The following is a 23068-nucleotide window of genomic DNA, read 5'->3' on the forward strand; positions in this document are numbered from 1 at the left end:
TCTTCTGTAGGAAAGGCTGATGAAACGGAGGAGGTGGAGGAAGCCAAAACTTATGTTGCTTAGCAGCCACTAGTGAGGAAGAAGAACACTGAACTGCGTCCCTGACTCTCTTCTTAGAAGCCTCACACTTGAGCTGAGCAGCTTCTTGCTTCAGTGCCATGTTGTAGAATTCATCATACTTGGTCGGCTCAAAAAGCACGAGACCTAATTGCAGATCTTCTCTAAGGCCACCTCTGAATTGATAGATCATACTCTTTTCATCAGGAACGTCTTGCTTAGCGGAGCGAGCGAGTTTCTGAAACTGGGTATTGTATTGATACACAGACATGCTGCCTTGCTTGAGATTGCGGAAATCCTCACGCTTGCTCTCAACAACACTTTGTGGAATGTGGTGAGCTTTGATGTCCCGGCGGAAATCATCCCAGGTAATCTCACGACCTCCTCTGGAATCTTTGTATTGTTGATACCACTCAACAGCTTGATCCTTGAGTTGAAAAGAAGCAAACTTCACAAAGTCCTCAGGCCTGACATTGCTACATTCAAAATGCTTGTTGATGTCCATGAGCCAATCATCAGCGTCTGTGGCCTCGGCACAGTAGCTGAAAGACTTCGGCTGATTTGCGAGCAACTGGTTGAGGGTAGCGAAGTGAGGCTAATTGTTGCCTTGGCCTTGATTTCCTTGGTTGCCTTGCCCTTGGGTGCGCTCTTGCAAGAGTTGCAAAATCATCTGAGCATTGGCGTTGGTGGCTGCCATGATAGCTTGCCATGCCTCCGGAGGCGGAGGTGGTGGTGGAGGGTTCGCCTTACTCGCATCATTGTGTTCCGGATTCTGACGCGTTGGCGGAGCCATCCTGAAGAGGGTGACATCCGTTAGCATCTTGATAGACAGATAGGCAAGTTGAATGAACAGATAGAAATTGCAACATATAGCTTCACAATAAACATTCGAACGAGGATGAACGAATGAATTCCATAGTAAATCATCACACTTCCATAAGTTGAGAAGCCACGTAGAAAAAGGTATGGAATCAACATTTGACTTCGAAGCAACTCGAATACCACAACTCAAAACAAAACAAAGGATTGGCTTGCAGTATAAGCCCGAACAAACATATGATAGAGATTTCGTCCGAAGTTTTCGTGGTGGGGCCCACACGGGCTCGATCATACAGCACCATCATGTACAAGGCAGTGCACGTGACATACGAAGAGTCCCCGAGTCGGCATAGCCAAGGACTCTTTAAGACGCTACGAGACCACTGTAAAACCAACCGTGGAAAGGCGGACCACTAGACGTCGAACCCCAATCTCATATCATGCATCTGTCGGAAAGATATCCTAGGAGCTACTTGAATTCCCACTTATAAACTCCCGAAACTTTCTGGTTATGCAATCAGGTGTTGGGGATACAGGGGACACAATATATCTCACCCAAACTAACAATACCTAGATCCAGCTGTATCCATCCTTCAACACATAACCAAGAAACCTTCGGAAATCATTTACCTCAACCTTCGAAAAGCATCCGTTATACGAGTTATGGCAATACTCCCGAACTCCTGCCCCAGTGTCGAGGCACGACTTAGAGGCTATATCTCCCACGTGTCGAGCCACGACTTAGAGGCATAACCGCATTGTAGGTATTGTCGCAAGAAGGGTCATCTTCACACAATCCCATGTAATGAACAAGAATGGGATAAAGAGAGTTGGCTTACAATCGCCACTTCACACAAAACATAAATAAATTCATACATCATCCAAAATACACACATAGACCGACTACGGTCAAATCCAAATGAAAAGCAGATAACCCCAAGTGCTAGATCCCCGATCGTCCCAACTGGGCTCCACTACTGATCATCAGGAAACGAAACATAGTAACGACCACGGTCCTCGTCGAACTCCCACTTGAGCTCGGTTGCGTCACCTGCACTGGTGTCGTCGGCACCTGCAACTGTTTTGGTAGAATCTGTGAGTCACGAGGACTCAGCAATCTCACACCCGCGAGATCAAGACTATTTAAGCTTATAGGAAGGATGGGGTAATGAGGTGGAGCTGCAGCAAGTACTAAGCCTATATGGTGGCTAACATACGCAAATGAGAGCGAGAAGAGAAGCAACGCATCGGTCGAGAAGCTAGAAGTGATCAAGAAGTGATCCTGAAACTACTTACGTTCATACATAACCCAGACCATGTTCACTTCCCGGACTCCGCCGAAAAGAGACCATCATGGTTACACACGCGATTGATGCGTTTTAATTAAGTCAAGTGACAAGTTCTCTACAACCGGACATTAACAAATTCCCATCTGCCACATAACCGCGGGCACGGCTTTCGAAAGATAATACCCTGCAGGGGTGTCCCAACTTAGCCCATTATAAGCTCTCACGGTCAACGAAGGATATTCCTTCTCCCGGGAAGACCCGATCAGTCTCGGAATCCCGGTTTATAAGACATTTCGACAATGGTAAAACAAGACCTGCAAGACCACCCGCTGTGCCGACAAATCCCGATAGGAGCTGCACATATCTCGTTCTCAGGGCACACCGGATAAGCTAAGCGTACAGGTACCAACGTAACCCAAGTTGCCATGGGACGGTCCCGCACGGTGCTCTAGTTTGGACCAACACTCGGAGGAGCACTGGCCCGGGGGTTAAAAATAAAGATGACCCTCGGGCTCGCGAAAACCCAAGGGAAAAAGGCTTAGGTGGCAAATGGTAAAACCAAGGTTGGGCCTTGCTGGAGGAGTTTTATTCAAGGCGAACTGTCAAGGGGCTCCCATAAATCACCCAACCGCATAAGGAACGCAAAATCAAGGAACATAACACCGGTATGACGGAAACTAGGGCGGCAAGAGTGGAACAAAACACCAGGCATAAGGCCGAGCCTTCCACCCTTTACCAAGTATATAGATGCATTAATTAAATAAGAGATATTGTGATAAGCCAAAATATCCATGTTCCAACATGGAACCAACTTCAACTTCACCTGCAACTAGCAACGCTATAAGAAGGGCTGAGCAAAAGCGGTAACTTAGCCAAACAACGGTTTGCTAGGAAAGGATGGTTAGAGGCTTGACATGGCAACATGGGAGGCATGATATAGCAAGTGGTAGGTAGCGCAGCATAGCAATAGAGCGAACAACTAGCAAGCAAAGATAGAAGTGATTTCGAGGGTATGGTCATCTTGCCTGCAAGGTTCTCAGAGTTGTCGAAAGCTTGATCCTCGTAAGCGTTCTCAACAGGTTCCTCGTTCACGAACTCGTCTCCCGGATCTACCCAAAGCAAGAACACAAGCAATGGAACCACAATCAATCACGGTGCAATGCACAAGCAACATGATGCAATACATGCATGATATGCGAGATGTGATATGTGATGCATATGCGTGCTCCGGAAGAAAAAGGATGAACAAGGCATCAACATGGCAAACCAATTATGCCGCTGGAAAGATGAGATGATTTCGGTCGAAATCGATATAAAGATCACCGGAAACGGATGCACGGTTTGCAAATGGCAAGCAAAACAAGAATGACACAAATCTGCGATTAACAGCATGATGGCACTTCGAATACATCAAGAAACTATGCTACAGCACCCCAACATAGCAACAAAGAATATGGCAGTGATCTACAAGAGATGGTTGACAAAAGATGAACTCTGAGCTACGGCTAGATCACAATATAACAGGTTCAAACAAGCATGGCAAAAGTGCAAAAGATATCAGCTTCACAGACTTGGTGAAAATACTGAACATGGCTTAAACAGCATCAGGTAGCAATGTTCAGAGCAAGCAATCAACATGCTACAGGAACTTATCATAGCAAAACAAGGCATTTAATGAATCTACTAAATGCATAGAGCAAAAGACCCTTACTGATCATGAGTTAACAATGTACAGACGATATGATGGCACCCATGTAAACATAGCAAGTTTCGTTAACAGATTCAGACTTAGCAGAAAACAGATCATGGCATTAACAGAATTATGAAGGCATCTTTGCGAGCTCAATTCACTCATCACAAAGCATTGCATGACAAAACAATCATACTAACAGCAAGAAGACATGTTCATGAAGCTATCCATGGCAAGAGCAAGTTCATAGCATGTATGGATCAACTACAACAACCTTGGCAAAATTGAATAGCATGTTAACATTCTGCCAGGAACATTTTATAGCAAAAGTAGAGCAAGATTGAGGCATGCTAGGGCACTCCACAATTGCAAGCAGGGGCATGGATGGATAGAGCACATCTATATGCCCAAAACATCCTTACTGAACATACTCAAAAGAAGCATGGTCTCACTGTATCAACATGGATACATGGCATCAAAATAACAGCAGGAAAAGACTTGGCAAAATTTTAAGTCCTTGAAAACAGAAACATCACGAAGCCTAGTTTGCATGCTTGTGCTAGTCACCACATAGATCACCAAAATACATGGAATACACCCTTGTAAATATGGAATGGCATAGATCAAAACACATGTAGAGCTCATGCCCAAAAGATGCACACATCAAATGCAGCAAAAATGACAAAACATCATAATCTGATAAGTAACAGCAGTAAACAACATATATAACTCTTGCATCAGAGATTTAGGCATCAAGATGAACTCAAACAAGCATGGCACAATGGAACAAAATGAAGAGCATCTCCTGATGAACATTTTTATATATCATTCACGCAAGACGGAGCAGTATGCAAGGAGATATGATGTGATGAACAGGGCAACATAATGTGAGAATTTCGGGACTTAGATGAAAAACGAGGGGGGGGAAGTCAACCTCAGATCCGGATCTAGGGATCGTGCACGCGAGCCGAGGCGACCGGAGCTTCGCCGGAGTTGGAGGGAGATGGCCGGAGGAGGCGCGGCGAGGCGGCTAGGAGCTCGGGCGGCACCGGATCTGGGACGGCACGGTCCCCGGAGGCGGCAGCGCCCACGGGCGACGGCGGGGGCGCGCTGGAGGGCGCGGGGCGGCGCGGCGCAGTCGTCGCGGCGGCGGCCGGCGGCGGGGCGCGGAGGACCGGGCGGCGGCGCGAGAGGCGGGGCGCGGAGGACCGGGCGGCGGCGCGAGAGGCGGGGCGCGGAGGACCGGGCGGCGGCGCGAGAGGCGGGGCACGGGCGGTGGAGACGCGGGCCGCGGGGGCCGACCTCGGGCCCGGGCGGGCCGAAGGCGGCTGGCGGCGGGGAGCGCCATGTGGCGGCTTCCCGTTGGCTTGGGCGCGGCGGCGGATGCGTCCGGTCCGACCCGGACGTGTCCGGCCGCGGAAAGGGATTAGGCTAGGGTTTGGACTGCGCGAAAAATCCAGAGGGGATCACATATTTATAGGTAGAGGAAGCTAGAAGACTCCAAATGAGGTGTAGTTTTCGCCCACACGATCGTGATCCAACGACGGAGAGCATGGAGGGGGTTTAGGTGGGTTATTGGGCTGTTTTGGAGGGTGTTGGGCTGCAACACTCAAAAGGCCTTTGTGGTTACCCGGTTAACCGTTGGAGCATCAAACGGCCTCCAAATGGAACGAAACTTGACAGGTGGTCTACCGGTGGTGTACCAAGGCCACTTGGCAAGACTCAGTCCATTCCGAGAACGTTTAACACCCGCTCACGAAAAGAGACAAGAGCGGTGCGCCGGTGCATGTGGGAGTGTCGGATTGCAAAACGGACAACGGGGAATATACTCGGATGCATGAGGCGAACATGTGTGCAAATGCGATGCACATGATGACATGATATGAAATGCATGACATGAACAAAATGCAGATCGAAAGACAAAACCCGGCCACGGAGGGAATATCATAACACATAGCCGAAAATGGCAAGAGTTGGAATTACAAATATGGAAAGTCACATCCGGGGTGTTACAATCATGCCGCACAAAAGGCTGCAGCGATGAAGCCTGCTACTCGTGGGCCGCGGGGCCGGTGGCAGCGTTAGCCGCACGCAATGGGGAACGACGGGGAGCGCCGTCGCAAGCAGGCGTTGTCTGGGCGACACGGGCGGTGAGGGCAACCCGACACTGAGCACAAACTCGACGAGCGTCAGCCATGAGAACAGTGGGATGGTGGCGAATCGACCAACAGAAGCGAGGCTCTGACGCACCCCTACCTGGCGCGCCAAATGTCAGATTCAGGGCTCCGCAGACCCAAGAAAGGTTCGAACTCTGGGGTGCGTGCGAAGAACTTGATCTTCCCAGCCTACCAACTCATCGCTCGCACGGCCTAGCTCGATGAACTGGAAAAGAAAGGGGCACGACAGTTTACCTAGGTTCGGGCCAACTTGCGGTGTAAAACCCTACTCATGCTTTGGGGTGCATTGGCCTCGCGAGGGGCTGAGGATGAACTAGTACAGAGGAAGAATAACCTCAGGAGGTCAGTTCTTGTGTTGGTGTGAGCTAGTGAGGGTTCGTGGGTCCGATCCGTCGTTTCCATCTATGGTGGTGGCTAGGCTATATTTATAGTGACCTCGGTCATCTTCCCCTAAAATGTAGGCGGGAAGGGATCCCACAATAGCCAAGTTTGAAGGAAGACATCTAGTACATCTCATCCTGATGAAAGGTGGTCTTCGCGTGCAAAGCTTCTGGTCGTGACGCCATGGTGGGCTGGGCGATGACCTCCGTCGTGTCGTCCTGGCGGTCTTGGTCTTGTAGTATGGGAATGGAAACTTTGGCTGATTCCTTGGGACTTTGCATCTGCGCTTGCCTCCTTAGTACCGAAGAGGAAACCTGGTGTACTACGCCCGCTGGCGCCCGCCTGGCCTTGATCATCATGGCTTACGTCACCTCAACCTCATGAGGTGAGCGTGATACACCCCGTCATAGTTCCGATCGTGTTGATGTTGCAGTTGTTCAAGGGTTTGAACGCATGGATGTTGGTTCGGCCCATGCTGCTTATCATATGTTTAACATGGACCAAGGGGCGCATGCATATGCTAGTACATGCACGTACAAGGTCAAAGCATTAGCTGGTTCAGTTCTAAATACATCCGGTCCAGGTCTTGTTCGGAGCTCCATTAAAATAAGAGATACAAACAATTTGTTTGAGCTGCCGAGGCTGCCGGAGGCAAATCCTGATTTAGTTTGGACACGTATAGATGATTTTATGTGGGACTCTAATTGGAGAGATAGAGGTGCAGCTCGCTGGTTTAACAGGAAGCAGGTGCATCCAAGATTCTTATTTTTGTTACTGCCATGTAAGGAGAAGATTTGTCACGCATCGTCCAGAAATTTTGCATGTAACTTCCTTTCCTTGAAAAGCGTCGGTTGGGGGCCACCATAAATAAACATGGCATGCAATATTAAGCTAGCTAGAAGATCTAATCCAAGATGTAAAAGGATTGGACTTGTTTATTTTATAGTACTAGTTTATTTCCTTTTCAAAGTTGTGTGCGTGCATGAGGGGTTAGGCCAGGTTCAAGTGGTTATATAAAGCCTGGTGCGTCGTTGTAATAGTTTTTAGGTTATTTTTTAGATGAATTAGACACCGCGTTTGTTTCGGCCGTCGGCCATTATCGAGTTTAGAGAATTCTTGTCAAAATCTCTACTGGCGTGTGAGTTCCTGCGACGCGACGTGTAGGGGATTACAAGCAGAGCCTATACGGTTCGTCCAGATTATTCCTTCGGATTGAGAGGTTGGCGTGTTGTTTCCGTGGGATTTGCGAACATTTTCGTAAACCCGCGACTTGTTCTTGCTACGATGGAGGTTAGTGCCGTGAAAGATCGGGCCAACAACGGATCGACCCTCGTCTCGAGGTTCGCTCTTCATCAAGTGGTATTAGAGACCGGCGTTGCTCACGGCACTTCGGAGGAGACGGTCGGCGCGCCGTCACCGAGCAGGAGCTACTGGAGGCTATCCGGCGATTTTTTGCTGGAGGAGAAAGGTGATGGTGCTGAACTTTTTCACACCTACTATAAAGTAGGAGGGAAAGTTTGCGCCACAACAATCGACCATGACAGTTCCATCAACGCGGTCGGCATCGACATGGTGGAGAAGCTGCAACTATCAATGACACCACATCCACGGTCGTACTCATTGAGGAGGTACTACGACATGCTTGACATTACGCACCAAACTACGGTATTGTTTTCAGTTGGCAAATTTTCTTGTGTCGTTCTGTGCGACATAATTCTGGTACCGATGGTTTCTTGTCATATGTTGCTGGGAGAACAATGGTACAAGAAAAATAATACTACGTACGACTATCACGCCAACACGTTCACTGTTGTACATGAAAAAAATATGTTCTCATGGCTATGGAGAAGAAGTTGGTCAAGATTTGGAGGAAAGAACGAATGCGAAAGATGAAGGAGTAAGAAGAAGCAAAAAAGGAAGCCGAATCTGCTGAATTTTCTTCGGCCCATGTTCAATCTGTCGATTACATTGTTGCTAGAGAAATTGACTCAAAACCGAGGACGGTTTCCCTTGAAGAGGGGGAGAATGATACGGCCAGTCATAGCTCCGATCGTGTTGATGTTGCAGTTGTTCAAGGGTTTGAACGCATGCATGTTGGTTCGGCCCATGCTGCTTATCATATGTTTAACATGGACCAAGGGGCGCATGCATATGCTAGTACATGCATGTACAAGGTCAAAGCATTAGCTGGTTCAGTTCTAAATACATCAGGTTCAGGTCTTGTCCGGAGCTCCAATAAAATAAGAGATACAAATAATTTGTTTGAGCTGCCGAGGATGCCGGAGGTAAATCCTAATTTAGTTTGGACACGTATAGATGATTTTATGTGGAACTCTAATTGGAGAGATAGAGGTGCAGCTTGCTGGTTTAAAAGGAAGCAGGTGTAGCCAAGATTCTTATTTTAGTTACTGTCATGTAAGGAGAGGATTTGTCACGCATCATCCAGAAATTTTGCATGGAACTTCCTTTCCTTGGAAAGCGTCGGTAGGGGGCCACCAGAAAGAAACATGGCGTGCAAGATTAAGCTAGCTAGAAGATCTAATCCAAGATGTAAAAGGATTGGACTTGTTTATTTTATAGTACTAGTTTATTTCCTTTTCAAAGTTTTGTGCATGCGTGAGGAGTTAGGCCAGGTTCAAGTGGTTATATAATGCCCGGTGCGTCGTTTAATAGTTTTTAGGTTATTTTTGAGATGAATTAGACACCGCGTGTGTCTCAGCCGTCCGCCATTATCGAGTTTAGAGAATTCTTGTCAAAATCTCTACTGGCGTGTGAGTTCCTGCGATGCGACGCGTAGGGGATTACAAGCTGAGCCTATACGGTTCGTCCATGTTATTCCTTCGGATTGAGGGGTTGGCATGTTGTTTCCATGGGATTTGCGAACATCTTCGTAAACCCGCGACTTGTTCTTGCTGCGGTGGAGGTTTCTGCCGTGAAAGATCGGGCGAACAACGGATCGACCCTCGTCTGGAGGTTCGCTCTTCATCAGAGCGCCTGCATAGGAATATCCGCTCTTCAGGAGCCAGCCTAGGGAGGCCGCTCCTTCCGGACGTCTTGGTGTCGTTCGCCTCACGAGGTTTGGCCCCTCGCGAGGGTCTTGTCTTGTCGATGCTAAAGATGGGCCATACCAGGCCGTTGGTGCAGCCACGCCGTGGGCCGCAGGCAGGCAAGTCTGGGTACCCTGGTTCCTAGAACGCCGGCAACAACAGTACCTAAAGGTAGTGATTTGCTTTATAATACTCACGGATCTCACAAGGTTTTTAGTTAAGTTTTGTGTGGATGAAGTGTTAAAAGATCGAGGTGTTATTGATATGATAAGAATAAGGAGAGGCAAGAATTCAAGCTTGGGGATGCCCAAGGCACCCCAAGTAAATATTTCAAGGATACTCAAGCATCTAAGCTTGGGGATTGCCCGGTTGGCATCCCATCGTTCTTCCTCAACAATTATCGATATACCTCGGTTTTTGTTTTGTTCACATGATATGCGTATTTTGTGTTTATTTTTCCTTTCTTTTCCTTTATGCACCATGCTAGTATGAGACAGTCCTTCGTTGATTTATAGAATGCTTCATGTGCTTCACTTAAATCTTTTGAGTATGACTTTATAGAATGCTCTTTGCGCTTCACTTAACTCTTTTGAGTATGGCTTTATAGATGCTTTGTGTGCTTCACTTATATATTTTGAGCTTGGATATTGGTCAATATATATTAATTGTAGAATTCTCTATGAACTTCACTTGTATCTTTTAGAGTATGAATAAAATTATCATCGGAATTGGGCTTGGAAGAGTATCATTAAAATAACTTGCCTAGCTAAAAAGGCATTAAAGAAAAGCGCTTGTTAGGAGACAACCCAATATTTACCCCTACTGTTTTTGTGTGTTCTCATGATTATGCTACTGTATTAATCATGTTTTATAGCTTTTGTTTGATTAAAGTGCCAAGTAAGACCTTTGGGATGATCTATGGTGATAGTTGATTTGATCATGCTGAAAAACAGAAACTTTTGCACTCATTGCCAGAATTTTAAAAAATCACAGAAGCATGCTTTTGATCTGAATTTTTTACACAAGATTGATATACAAATTTCCTAGGTTGTCCTAAATTTTCAGATTTTTTGGAGTAGCAGAAGTATGGTTGTTATTCAGAACATTACAGACTGTTCTGTTTTTGACAGATTCTGTTTTCAATGCATAGTTTGCTTATTTTCTAGTTTCTATGGCCTATATTGCTCAATATAAATTGTAGAAATGATATGCTACAATAGGCACTGTGTGAGAACAATTATGAATCGTATCTTGACAGTACCGAAGTGAATGATTTAATCTTTATCATACTAACCCATCTCACGAAGTTCCGTTAAGTTTTGTGTGATTGAAGTTTTGAAGCTTTGGGTGAGATATCGATACGAGGAGAATAAGGAGTGGAAAGACCCTAAGCTTGGGGATTCGCAAGGTACCCCAAGGTAATATTCAAGGAAGACTCAAGTGTCTAAGCTTGGAGATGCCCCAGGAGGCATCCCCTCTTTCGTCATCAAAACCATCGGTATACCTTACTCGGAGCTATATTTTTATTCGTCAAATGATATGTGTTTTTCTTGGAGCGTACTTTCATTTTAAGTAATTCGGTGAATCTGCGGCCACTAATGCCATTCAGAGACTCTTGGCGACAGGCTAATTAAGTCCTTCAATTTCAGAAAGGAGTCTTTCTTGTTGTTTGAATAAAATCATTGGATCTGAAATCTTGACTGAGAGAGAGTCTTCACATGGCTATTTAACTACTTGACTACTCATTGATCTTCACTTATATCTTTCTGGAGTAGTTTTGTCATTTACTCTCGTGCTTCACTTATATCCTATGAGTAAATGGTTGAATGAATTGAATATCAGAAATCTGAAATTCTATATGCTTCATATGCTTATCCCATGGGGAGTAATGACTTCACATATAAGAAGTATAGGTGGTAAAATTTATTGAAAGTTAGGAAACATGTCGTGGAGTTGACACGACAGATGTCCTGGCGGAAGGACTTAGTCGTGGAGCCATCGCAACTAGGTTAGCTTAAAGGGGTTATTCGGGAAAAAGGACACAGAGAGTTTATACTGGTTCGGCCCCTTGCAGTGAAGGTAAAGGCCTACTCCAGTTTGGGGTTGTATTGCTTGGGTTTCGATTACCAGGGAGTCAATACGGTTGACCTAGTTCTCGATCTGTTGTTTTCTTGCCTTAAACCGCCGCCAGGTCGCCCCTTTATATACACAGGTTGACGCCCGGCGGCTCGCAGAGTCCCGGCCGGCTCATACACGACGTGTCTGGCTCGGTGACTAACTACGCTTGCCTTACAAAACAAGTGATACACATATGGCGGTTCATCCTCTTGGACCTCAAATCACCTCTGGGTCTTGGGCCGTCAATGGGTTTGTATGAGCCGCCATCTTCATTGATAAGTCGCAAGTGGCATGACCCGGCCCCTCCTGGGCGGTTCATACCCAGTAGTCATATCCCCAACATTAGGCCCCAGGTTGATTTGAACTTGTTCATATCAATCTTCAACACCTGACTTGTCAAAATCTTGCATCGCTTGTTTGGTAAACCTTGTTGTAAGCTGACATGATGTCAGCTCACAGAATCTTCTTAAACCGCCATGACGTCATTTCGCATTAATTTCGCATGAGGCCCAGAACATCTTAACTGACCCTTATCTTAATGAACATCACAAAAATCGAGGCGTCCCTATAGCCACGTGATGATTTCAGCCTCCTCGATTCCCGTGCATGCCTTGTATCCACACCCTTATAAATAGGGACACGGGTCTTTATCATTTCCCCCCTCGCTTCCTCATCTTCATCTTCCTCCTTTGCACAGCCGCACCTGCGCTCGAGCTCCGCCGCCATCGACCTTCGTCCGCTCCATCTACTTAGGCCGCTGCATCACCCTGACCGGACCAGAAAACGTCGGTGCGCGACCGCTGCTCATCAGCATCCGTTAGTGTCGTCTCCCCAATCGTTAGATCTGCATTAGGGTTTTCTCTGTTCATCGGCGTTCTTGGTTGTTCTTCATTGTTTCCTTCAACTCAAGTACCTTTTAATCTAAAATAAGTCATGAACCTTATGCGGTAATAGTTTAGCACTCATTTTTATCATCAAAATATTTTCTCTCCATAGAAAATCCCATCGGAGCACACGAACTTTTCTGTTGCCGCCACCTTAGGTTTAGAGTTTTCTGTCTTTTCTGCACCGCTGTAGATCTAAAATTATTTCTTCAGTCTGTGAAATCTGTTTGTCCATCACTTAGCAAAATTTCAATGTTAAATTTGAAACACCACAACTTCCTTGGTGGCTTTTATCATAAGTTATAAACCGCCATATAACATTAGATCTCACTGTAAGCCACCATCATATACTCCATTATTTGTATAATCCTCAATGCTCTCTGGCTTAACCATTCTTACTTATTTATCTCCATAACTTAGTTGTGCACAATGTATCTTGAAACTTAAACTCTGGCTGGTTTAACAGCATAAACTTAACCCGGTTGGCATCATTAGTCCCCATTAAGCCGCCAATTTGGATATCCACATAGTTCAATATTCATCTTTCGGCTTAACACATCAACTGCTCATAGCATTTACTTTTTGAACCAATTGCCCTGGCTTTGTCTGTTGAACCAGAAACATTTCTTTCTTTCAGGCTCTTTTCCTCAAAAATGGGCAAATCTTTCACAACTTGCTACTGGATCATTTCCCAGGTTACCGAGGAAGACTTGAATGAATATGTTCAGACTGGCGTCTTAGCCAAAAAAACGTCATTCACTGGAGGGTCCCAGGTACCGAATGTCCTCCTGAGCCCAAGGATGGTGAAGTTGTTGTTTTCATTGACCATATGATCCGCAGCTTCAGCCCTCCTGGTTCAAAGTTCTTTCGTGATCTGCTGCACTTTTTCGAGCTCCATCCCAAAGACATCGGACCAAATTATGTTTCCAACATCTGCAACTTTCAAGTATTCTGCGAGGTGTACCTTCAACAGGAGCCCACCGTAGAACTATTCAGGGAGTTCTATTACTTAAACAGGCAGAATGAATTCATAGACGGACCCAGCCTAGAGTTAGGCGGTATTTCCATTTAGCGACGGAAAGAAGCCACCTTTCCAGCCGCCTCTCCACCCAGTCATCCAAAAGACTGGAATCAAACTTGGTTCTACTGCCAAGACACTTCTCCTGAAGGAGAAAATCCTCTGCCGGGTTACCGTTCCAGCCGGCTTAGCAACAAACATCCTCTTCCGGACCGCATCAGTGTAGCAGAATGAAAGAAGTATATGCCAGTCTTTTCAAAGATCCAGGCCTTGATGGCCAACGGTTTAACTGGAATTGATCTGGTTCGCTGTTGGGTGGCTTGGAGAATCTTGCCCTTAAGTCGTCGTCCCGGCTTGATGTTTGACTACACTGGCAAATTGACAGATCCTCAGCGCCATTGTCAAATTGAAATAAGTGACAAAGACATCAATAACACGACCAAATCTCTGTTAAAGGAGACTTTGAAAGATTGCACTCAAGTCGGATTGAACCCTTTCTGCGTTCTGAATAAACCGCCAGCTGTAAGCTTTGAATCAATTGCATACTTGAACTATGTTTTCATTTGTACTGCCTATTCATACTCATTCAATTTTTACAGGACGATTCACCTTTTTGACCAAAAAGCTGCAGGATAAACCGGCCAAGAAAACCCGGACCAAGAGCAAGGCTATCAAAAAGCCCGCCAGAAAGAAGACCAAAACCGCCGAGTTATTTAACTTGGATGACAATGATGATGATGAGTTGGAGGTGGAACTTGAGTCCCTTGGCTCGTTTTTTGTACATCTTATTGACAATGACCATTATCAGGATAATGCGGAGGCCAGCAGTGTAGATGATGAAGAGGTAATTACTCTTTCCACTGGCTCAGAACCTCTGCCAACACAGAAAACTTGACAAGCGAGCCGGAAAGTAAGATTTTCTCACCCTTTAGCTTACTTGGATCCCAACTTTCTTTTGAAGAAGCATCAACATGAAGCTCGCTGCACAACCCGGAATAGTGGCGGTGGAGTTTTATCCTCCGTCTTACCGAACACCCCGACACCTCGCAAGCGTCGACCGGAGGTTTCAACTATTTTTGACTTATCTTATCCCAATGTGGGTCTTTTTTGACAACCTCTTAACCCATCCGATTCAAACTATCAGGGAACATCTCATTCCTCCTCCGGCGACTCAACAGGGACTCAAATCCCAGCCTTCAAGACTGTGCCAGGGTAAGGGTGTATTCCATCATTCGGAACTTCATGCCTGACTGATATACTAACATATTTGTATTTCTCATTTTCAGTGGCAGGGCCAAGCCTAGCAAGGAGGCAAAATTGAACAAACCGGCTGAAGATTCCAACCCTTCTGAGCCAGAAAAGCAAATGCCAGAGGCCTCTCATCCAACCACAGAAGCTACCATTGATGAGCCACCGCCCGAAGATCACAACATCACCATAGATCGTACAGACGTTAAGCCGGTCATCACTAAGCCGCCAAGTCCCATCAAGCCCACTGAGGAGAAAGCTGACGATGTCATCATCACCAGGTTTGGTTATACAGCGCCGGGTAACCCTACTGCCATATCCAAGCACAGCGCCAAGGAAGAATTTTCTGCTGCTGATAAAGGCAAGTGGAAGGTAGACTTGGAAAGCTATGCCCAGTTTGGCGCCCAAGAAATCCACTCCCGTTATTTGAATCATCTGTATACCAGCAATGATTTTGAAGCCGGCTTGGTCAACTTGATGAAGCAGCGCTATGAGGTATTCCAGCAAAATCCTCCTCATAAATATATCTCTATTAGCCGCCAAGTCCATAGAGTATGATAGAATTGAATATACTATAGACTTTCAAATAGTCACGAATAGATGAACATCATTACCAGTAGCCCCCAAGGCCCGACTTAAAATATTAAGTTAAGCCGGGACTTCAATTAACAGTAAGCAACTTTGCATCTGTAGCCCCCAAGGGCCGGCTTAATCAGTATGAATAAATCGGGACTTATCATCATGGCTGAACCCAATATTTCAATATATCGCCTTTATGAACCGGGTCATATCATTTTGTCCGGGTCATCAGATAAACTTGTCTTTGAAACGAGCAATAGGCATTAGCCCCCAAGTGCCAAGGAAAATACTTGTATTGTGCTTGAGACTTCAAAAATAATCTTGATCATAATGCCTCCCATGTTTGTTCATGTCTCAGGTTGAACTAACTGAGAAGGATTCGCAAATCAACGATCTAAGGACCAACATTGAAACTCAGCAATCTGAGACATCCAAAGCCAAGTCAGAACTGAAGACTGCATTGGAAAACATTGAGCAGTTCAAACAACACTTCAGAGCTGACAAAGCCGGCTGGGAACCGAGAAGGCGGCTCTATTAAAGAGAGCAGAGGATGATGAGGCAGCCCTTAAACCGGTGACTGACGAGTTGTCTGGTTTGAAACATCAGATCAACAGCATGACATCAGCCATCTTAGGTAAGTAATAAAACTGACTCCTTTGCACCAGTAGGCATATCATAATCCTCTGCCGGTTTAACAATAATCTTTACTTATGCAGGCTCCCGGAGCGTCAAGTTGGGCTCAGATATGCGCATCAAGCTTAAGGCTGTGTACACTCTTGTAGAATAGCTATACACTGGTGCTCAATGGACCATTGCTGCTGCTATTCATAAAAAAACAGCCACCTACCCTCATCAAGGAAACATTGGAGAGGCTATCAGTGCTACCCCAGAGGATTGACGAGCTAAAGCGAGCATCTTCCAGAGCCGGCGCCCTGATTGCCTTAAGTCGGGCAAAGGCATGGCAAGCCGATCTTGATCCTGAAGATTTGGCCAATGGTTTCCCGAGTGTAAAAGAAGATGGGTCTCCCTTCAGCGCTGATGAGTTTGCAGAAATATCAAGAGCAATGTGTCCGTTAGCAAGCAAACTGGCTGAAGAGACCAACCTATCCCAATACCAGGCGGCTTATGATGTCGAGAACAAGAAGATGAAGGCGCCGGTTCATCAAGAGGTGGACCTCATCCCACCGACGCGTAAGCAAACCTTCGCTCCTCACATTGATCCATCCAACCTTATTCATGATGAAGGTGTGTTTAGAGCATTGACCGGTATTACCTGGGCTACGCCTAACTTCCAGCCAATGGATAATCAAGGAGCTGAAGAAGAAGAAGTGCAGGATGACCCGGAGGCTTCAACCCGCCAAGACTCATGAGCCGGCTTACCAGTCATAGCATGTGGGAGACTGAACGAAATATGCCCTAGAGGCAATAATAAAGTTATTCTTTATTTCCTTATATCATCATAAATGTTTATTATTCATGCTAGAATTGTATTAACCGGAAACATAATACTTGTGTGAATACATAGACAAACAGAGTGTCACTAGTATGCCTCTACTTGACTAGCTCGTTGATCAAAGATGGTTATGTTTCCTAGCCATTGACATGAGTTGTCATTTGATTAAACGGGATCACATCATTAGGAGAATGATGTGATTGACTTGACCCATTCCGTTAGCTTAGCACTCGATCGTTTAGTATGTTGCTATTGCTTTCTTCATGACTTATACATGTTCCTATGACTATGAGATTATGCAACTCCCGTTTACCAGAGGAACACTTTGTGTGCTACCAAATGTCACAACGTAACTAGGTGATTATAAAGGTGCTCTACAGGTGTCTCCGAAGGTACTTGTTGGGTTGGCGTATTTCGAGATTACGATATGTCACTCCGATTGTCGGAGAGGTATCTCTGGGCCCTCTCGGTAATGCACATCACTTAAGCCTTGCAAGCATTGCAACTAATGAGTTTGTTGCGAGATGATGTATTACGGAACGAGTAAAGAGACTTGCCGGTAACGAGATTGAACTAGGTATTGAGATACCGACGATCGAATCTCGGGCAAGTAACATACCGATGACAAAGGGAACAACATATGTTGTTATGCGGTCTGACCGATAAAGATCTTCGTAGAATATGTGGGAGCCAATATGAGCATCCAGGTTCCGCTATTGGTTATTGACCGGAGACGTGTCTCGGTCATGTCTACATAGTTCTCGAACCCGTAGGGTCCGCACGCTTAACGTTTCGATGATAGTTATATTATGAGTTTATATGTTTTGATGTACCAAGGTTGTTCGGAGTCCCGGATGTGATCACAGACATGACGAGGAGTCTCGAAATGGTCGAGAAATAAAGATTGATATATTGGAAGCCTATGTTTGGATATCGGAAGTGTTCCGGGTGAAATCGGGATTTTACCGGAGTACCGGGAGGTTACCGGAACCCCCCGGCAACATAATGGGCCTTAGTGGGCCTAGGTGGAAGAGAGGAGAGGCGGCTAGGGCCGGGCCGCGCGCCCCTATGGTGGAGGGGGCACCGCACACGGCTAAGAGATCAATGATCAATTGTTGTGTCTGGGGTGCCCCTGCTCCCGTATATAAAGGATCAAGGGGGGGGAGAGGTGCGGCCAGCCTTGGGGCGCGCCAGGAGGAGTCCTACTCCCACCGGGAGTAGGACTCCCCCCTTTTCCTAGTTGGATTAGGACTTGGGAGGGGGAAAAGAGGAGAGGGAGAAGAAGGAAGGGGGGCGCCGCCCCCTTCTCCCTGTCCTATTCGGTCTAGAACACCTTACCGCCTGAGGCTGTTCTACCACTGTACTAGTTCATCCACAGCCCCTCGAGGCAATCCACCACAAAGCTGCAGTAGGGTATTACAACGCAAGGTGGCCCGAACCAGGATAAACCGCTATGTCCCTTGTTCGTTCGGTTCGTCTTGCTAGGCGGTGGATTGAGTGAGTGGGCAGACTGGGGAGGACGAGATCTTCGCACGCACCCCAAAGTTCGAACCTCTCAAGGGTCTGCGGAACCCTGAATCCTACACTTTCAAAGACTTGAGACTACCAAACATGACATGCAGTGGTTAGTTCATTGCATGCAATGTTATGAATTAGGAAATAAACATTAAGTTCTCTCGTTTTCTCATCTTCCTTGGTCACGGTGCACAACCTAAGATGAGTTATTCACCTAGATAGTGGGAGTAACAAAATTCCTCTATGCGCATCCTGTCTACGTGTCATGCAAGAAAATAGAGATAAGTACAAGTGAGACTCAGGAACGGCCATACACGTAGGGGGAGTACGTGTAGGGGCCACTCGGGAGCAGTCAAATCACACATTAAGTTTGTCGGAAGAAGCAACCATCATTTTACTCTTCAATGACATGTATGCAATATAAAATGGTTGATGGGGAGAGAAAAAGAAAACCGCTCCACTATATATACACTCCCACGAGCCTAAGCTACAAGCCTGCTTGCTTGGGTTGCTCTCTTCACAAGCATAGAATGACGGTGGCCACACTTCTGGTCACAGATCCGGACTGATCCCGCCGCCGGGGGAAGGGGACGTTGTTCTGCATAGACACTGTCGATAGTGGTGAGGGAGAAAACCCAATGTCGGTGCATCCAGATCGGGGGTCCCCGCGGTATGGGATTATGCTGCCTCCCAACCACCCTTCTAGCTACACCCCGAGTCCCAGCTACAACTTCCTTTTGGAGCTAGCTTGCTCTACTGCCGCAGCTCCCCACGTAGCTCGATCTCCATGTGGATCTTTCTCTACTTCTACCGCTTCTATTTGTGATGAGTTTATGTCTCATGAACTAGTGCCAGTACTTATTATTCTAATCACACTTCTTCAATATCTTTGCCAACAGGGATGCTCACGTCGATTAGTGGAATTGCACAAAAGCATCGTATGATCCGAGGGTGCCAGCCGTCTTTCATTCGACAGGTTCTACCTATCCAGGAAATTAAATCCTTTTTAGGGATTAGGGTTTATAGCGTAGACCCCATCAGTAGTTTTTTTGTACACACTCTCACAACTTTTGTCTTTAGTTGTGAAGTAAATATTGGCTATGATCTGTGAATCTGTGAGATGCATCAGCATGCGTGTTAGTGTTCCTTTGTATTTGATGGAATGTTGTAACGGGGCAACCTTGGAGTCAGGATACATACATGAAACAAAATAATAAAGCTTCGTACTCCCTTTGGTCCTTTTTTGTATGCGTATAAGGCTACTCATAGTGGGGACTATCATAGCGTAGACCCCATCAGTAGTTTTTTTGTACACACTCTCACAACTTTTGTCTTTAGTTGTGAAGTAAATATTGGCTATGATCTGTGAATCTGTGAGATGCATCAGCATGCGTGTTAGTGTTCCTTTGTATTTGATGGAATGTTGTAACGGGGCAACCTTGGAGTCAGGATACATACATGAAACAAAATAATAAATCTTCGTACTCCCTTCAGTCCTTTTTTGTATGCGTATAAGGCTACTCATAGTGGGGACTATCATATACTAGTATAATGCATAAATTACATAGGGGACGGAGGTAGTATGTGAGAGTGTATGGTGGGTCATGTGGTAAAATGTACTACTACGCAAAGAAAAAAGGACCAGAGGTGTCACACGATGTCCAAGGAATATGGTGATAGTGGGAGGTGGGCCATGTAGTCACTGGGTTGCCACGTTTCGTACTCCTCCGGTGTAAGAGTGGAGAAAGTTAGTTTTATCACAGAATAAATAAATAAGAGTGTAGGCGCTCTACGACGCTCTACCGCCGCAGTAATAGTGACCAATGAGCTGCCAAATCACATAGACCCGGTATTGTTATTGGACGGATGAAGCAAACCATCACTCTATCTGTCTCATGCAGTACATTATTCTTTTGGAAACTAATGTTTCGTTTCGTTGGATCGCGCCATCGAGCAAAACCAACATTCAAATCACGTTTGTTGCGTTCGTGTCTCACGCTCCTCCACGGCTCCACCCCACACGGTCGCTCGACATGCCACTCACCACAAACTGAGTATAAGATAACTTTCCCGCCTGGTTGTCGATGGATCGTGCCATGGAGTACTAACACTACTGGAAGAGATGGACGAGGATGGGGAGGATAGCTAGCTGTAGCATAGACTCCCAAGAACTTTTGACATGCATGTGTCCAGCCGTGAGACCAATATGTTTGAAAATTCCTTCTAAATTACTGCACATGGAATTAACTCGCACAGAAGTACACAAATATGATTTTTCAAACCGTTATGGTTAGCTGTTGCATGTACATGTAGTTCAAATTTGAATTACGGTCATTAAATGGCTAGAAAATCACTTAAATATCTTTAAAAGCTCAAATGACCCCGGAAATTTTCCAATTTTCACATGATAATTGTATTAGTGCATGTTAAATGTAGAAAAAAATTGAAGGCCGTAAGGGGAAGCTATCTCCCGTTCGTCATCAAACATGCATTGTTCCCTCTCGGAAACACGAGCCTTCTAGTGAGTTGCTTCTGTTTGTGAGGGGTGTGTGTCCAAACTTTCGTCAAACATGCCAAATTATTTATCACATCATCTTGGTTGCGTGACATTACGTCAAGCAAGGTTTCATGTATTTCTGTTTTTTTAATTTTTTTGGAATTTAAATGCCATGGACCTCCATGCTTAATTGTGTCATAGCCGTTAGAACAATATGTTTGAAAATTGCTTCCGATTTACTGCACATGGAATTAAACCGCACACAAGTACACAAAATATGACTTTTCAAACCGTTATGGTTAGCTGTTGCATTTACATGTAGTTCAAATATGAATTACAAACATTAAATGGCTAGAAAACCACTTAAATGTCTTAAAAGGTCAAATGACCCCTGAAATTTTCAAAAATTTGACATGACAGTTGTATTAGTACTACAAATCTTCTCGTACATTTAAAACACCATCTGGTGCCACTTTCTTCCAAATTCGTCTTTCACAGCTAATAAAAAATATCCACAACATCACACACAATTTTTTGTAGGAACCGTTTGCGATGAAAATTTCGGGGTCTATTTAAGTCTTCCTCTTTAAGCTTCACCGGCTCATATGCTCCAGTGTCGGCAACCCCCGAATCCACGAATCCCGATCCCCATTCCCGCATCCCTTCTTGCAAAGATGACGCTGTGGAAACGCTTCGTGAAGGCCCGTACGATGGCCGCTTCCTCCCCGAGCGCCGCCGCATGCACCGAGAGCTCGGCCTCCTACACCGAGAGTGTCGCCGCATCCACATTGAGTGTGGCCGCATCCGCTGAGAGGGCGTCCACAGCAGCCGACAGGGCAGCTGCAGCTGCTATTGCGACGGCGGCTGCATACGCCGAGAGTGCTCGAGCTGCCGTCTGTGCCGCCGATGTCACCCTGGCCCGGGTCGAGGCCATCCACACCAAGATCGTGGACGCACACGCCAAGATATTCCAGGCCACCATAGAATCCAGCATGCAACCCCGTACGAAAAGGCGGCGGTGGCCAATGAGCACCTGCTTCCTCATGAGATCGCCGAGCAGGAGCTGCAGATGCAGGAGGCGGCGGAGATCGAGGAGCGCCGGGAGGAAGAGTTGCGCGTGGCCGAGGTCGAGGAAGAGAAGAGTCTGTCGGTCGAGGAATCGACGGTGGAGTAACAACGTGAGCTCTGGCGCATGCACTACTACGAGTACTACAACCTTGAGGGAGGCGCCGAGGATGGCGTTGAGGACGAGGATGAGGACGCGGTCGACTTCAGCAGGGGGGACGCGGAGCCACCAACGGCAGCATTTCGCCAGGACAAGTCATCGACGTCTCATCTCACACCGGCGATGCATAGGCCGGCGCGGCGGCAGATTTGTTAAAATTATGCCTACTTAGGCTTTGTTTTTAATGCTGGTCTCTTTTTAGAGCAATGTTTAGGTCAACTGGCTCTGTTTAGTTACTAAAATTGCTCGATTCAGTAAGTGTGGTCAGTGTGCTCTACGCTCTTTTGTGTGCCCAAATTAGCAGGCGATGTTAAATCATGCAATGACATACCCAGGGAAATATCATCCAAAATTTGAATTGTCAAAGTCATCCCATGCGCGTAAAGCTGAAGAATCATTTGCGATGCACACAATCATTCAAAGTGAATGGTGTCCGGCGGCTCCGCGCGCGAAGTTTCCCTCCACATTTCGAAATTTTTGGCCTACCGCCGAAATACCTACCCCCGCCCCCTCCCCCTTCCCCAACCCCTTTTCTCCCAGACCACAAGTCACATTTCCCTTGTATCCTCCTTCCTTCCTTCCTAAGCTATAGTCGCTTCCTCGCTCTCGTTGTCTCGCATCCTACCGCCAGGGTCGCCATGGTCTTCTTCAATGACCTCTCCAGCGGTTCCTCCTCCTCCTCCGACTCCTTCACCACCCGGGTATGCCTCTCTTCACTCTCTCGGGCTATGACTTGGAATGAAGGATTTTAACCCGGCGGTCGATTTGAGTCATTTCTTCCTCTTTAGCTCCCAAGGAACATCAGTTGCAACGAATGGAGCGGGGTGGTTGAAGATCTGTCTGCTCGTTGTCACAATCATTCTCCATGCAAGAAGCTAGTTGTGTTTGAATCTGTGAATAGTGGGACGAAATTTCTGGCATTTGCGGAGAAGGTTAGACACTCTTTTGTTGTTACAAATCATTTGTTAGATGTGATTCAGACACTATCACGGTCCCAACCCATTCATACCAAACCTTCAACCAAACGATCCTAAGACAGTGTCACAGTTTGTACCTAGTATCTAAAAATGT

Source organism: Aegilops tauschii, chromosome 6 (genome assembly GCF_002575655.3).
Source record: "Aegilops tauschii subsp. strangulata cultivar AL8/78 chromosome 6, Aet v6.0, whole genome shotgun sequence".
In the NCBI taxonomy this organism is placed as follows: Eukaryota; Viridiplantae; Streptophyta; class Magnoliopsida; order Poales; family Poaceae; genus Aegilops; species Aegilops tauschii.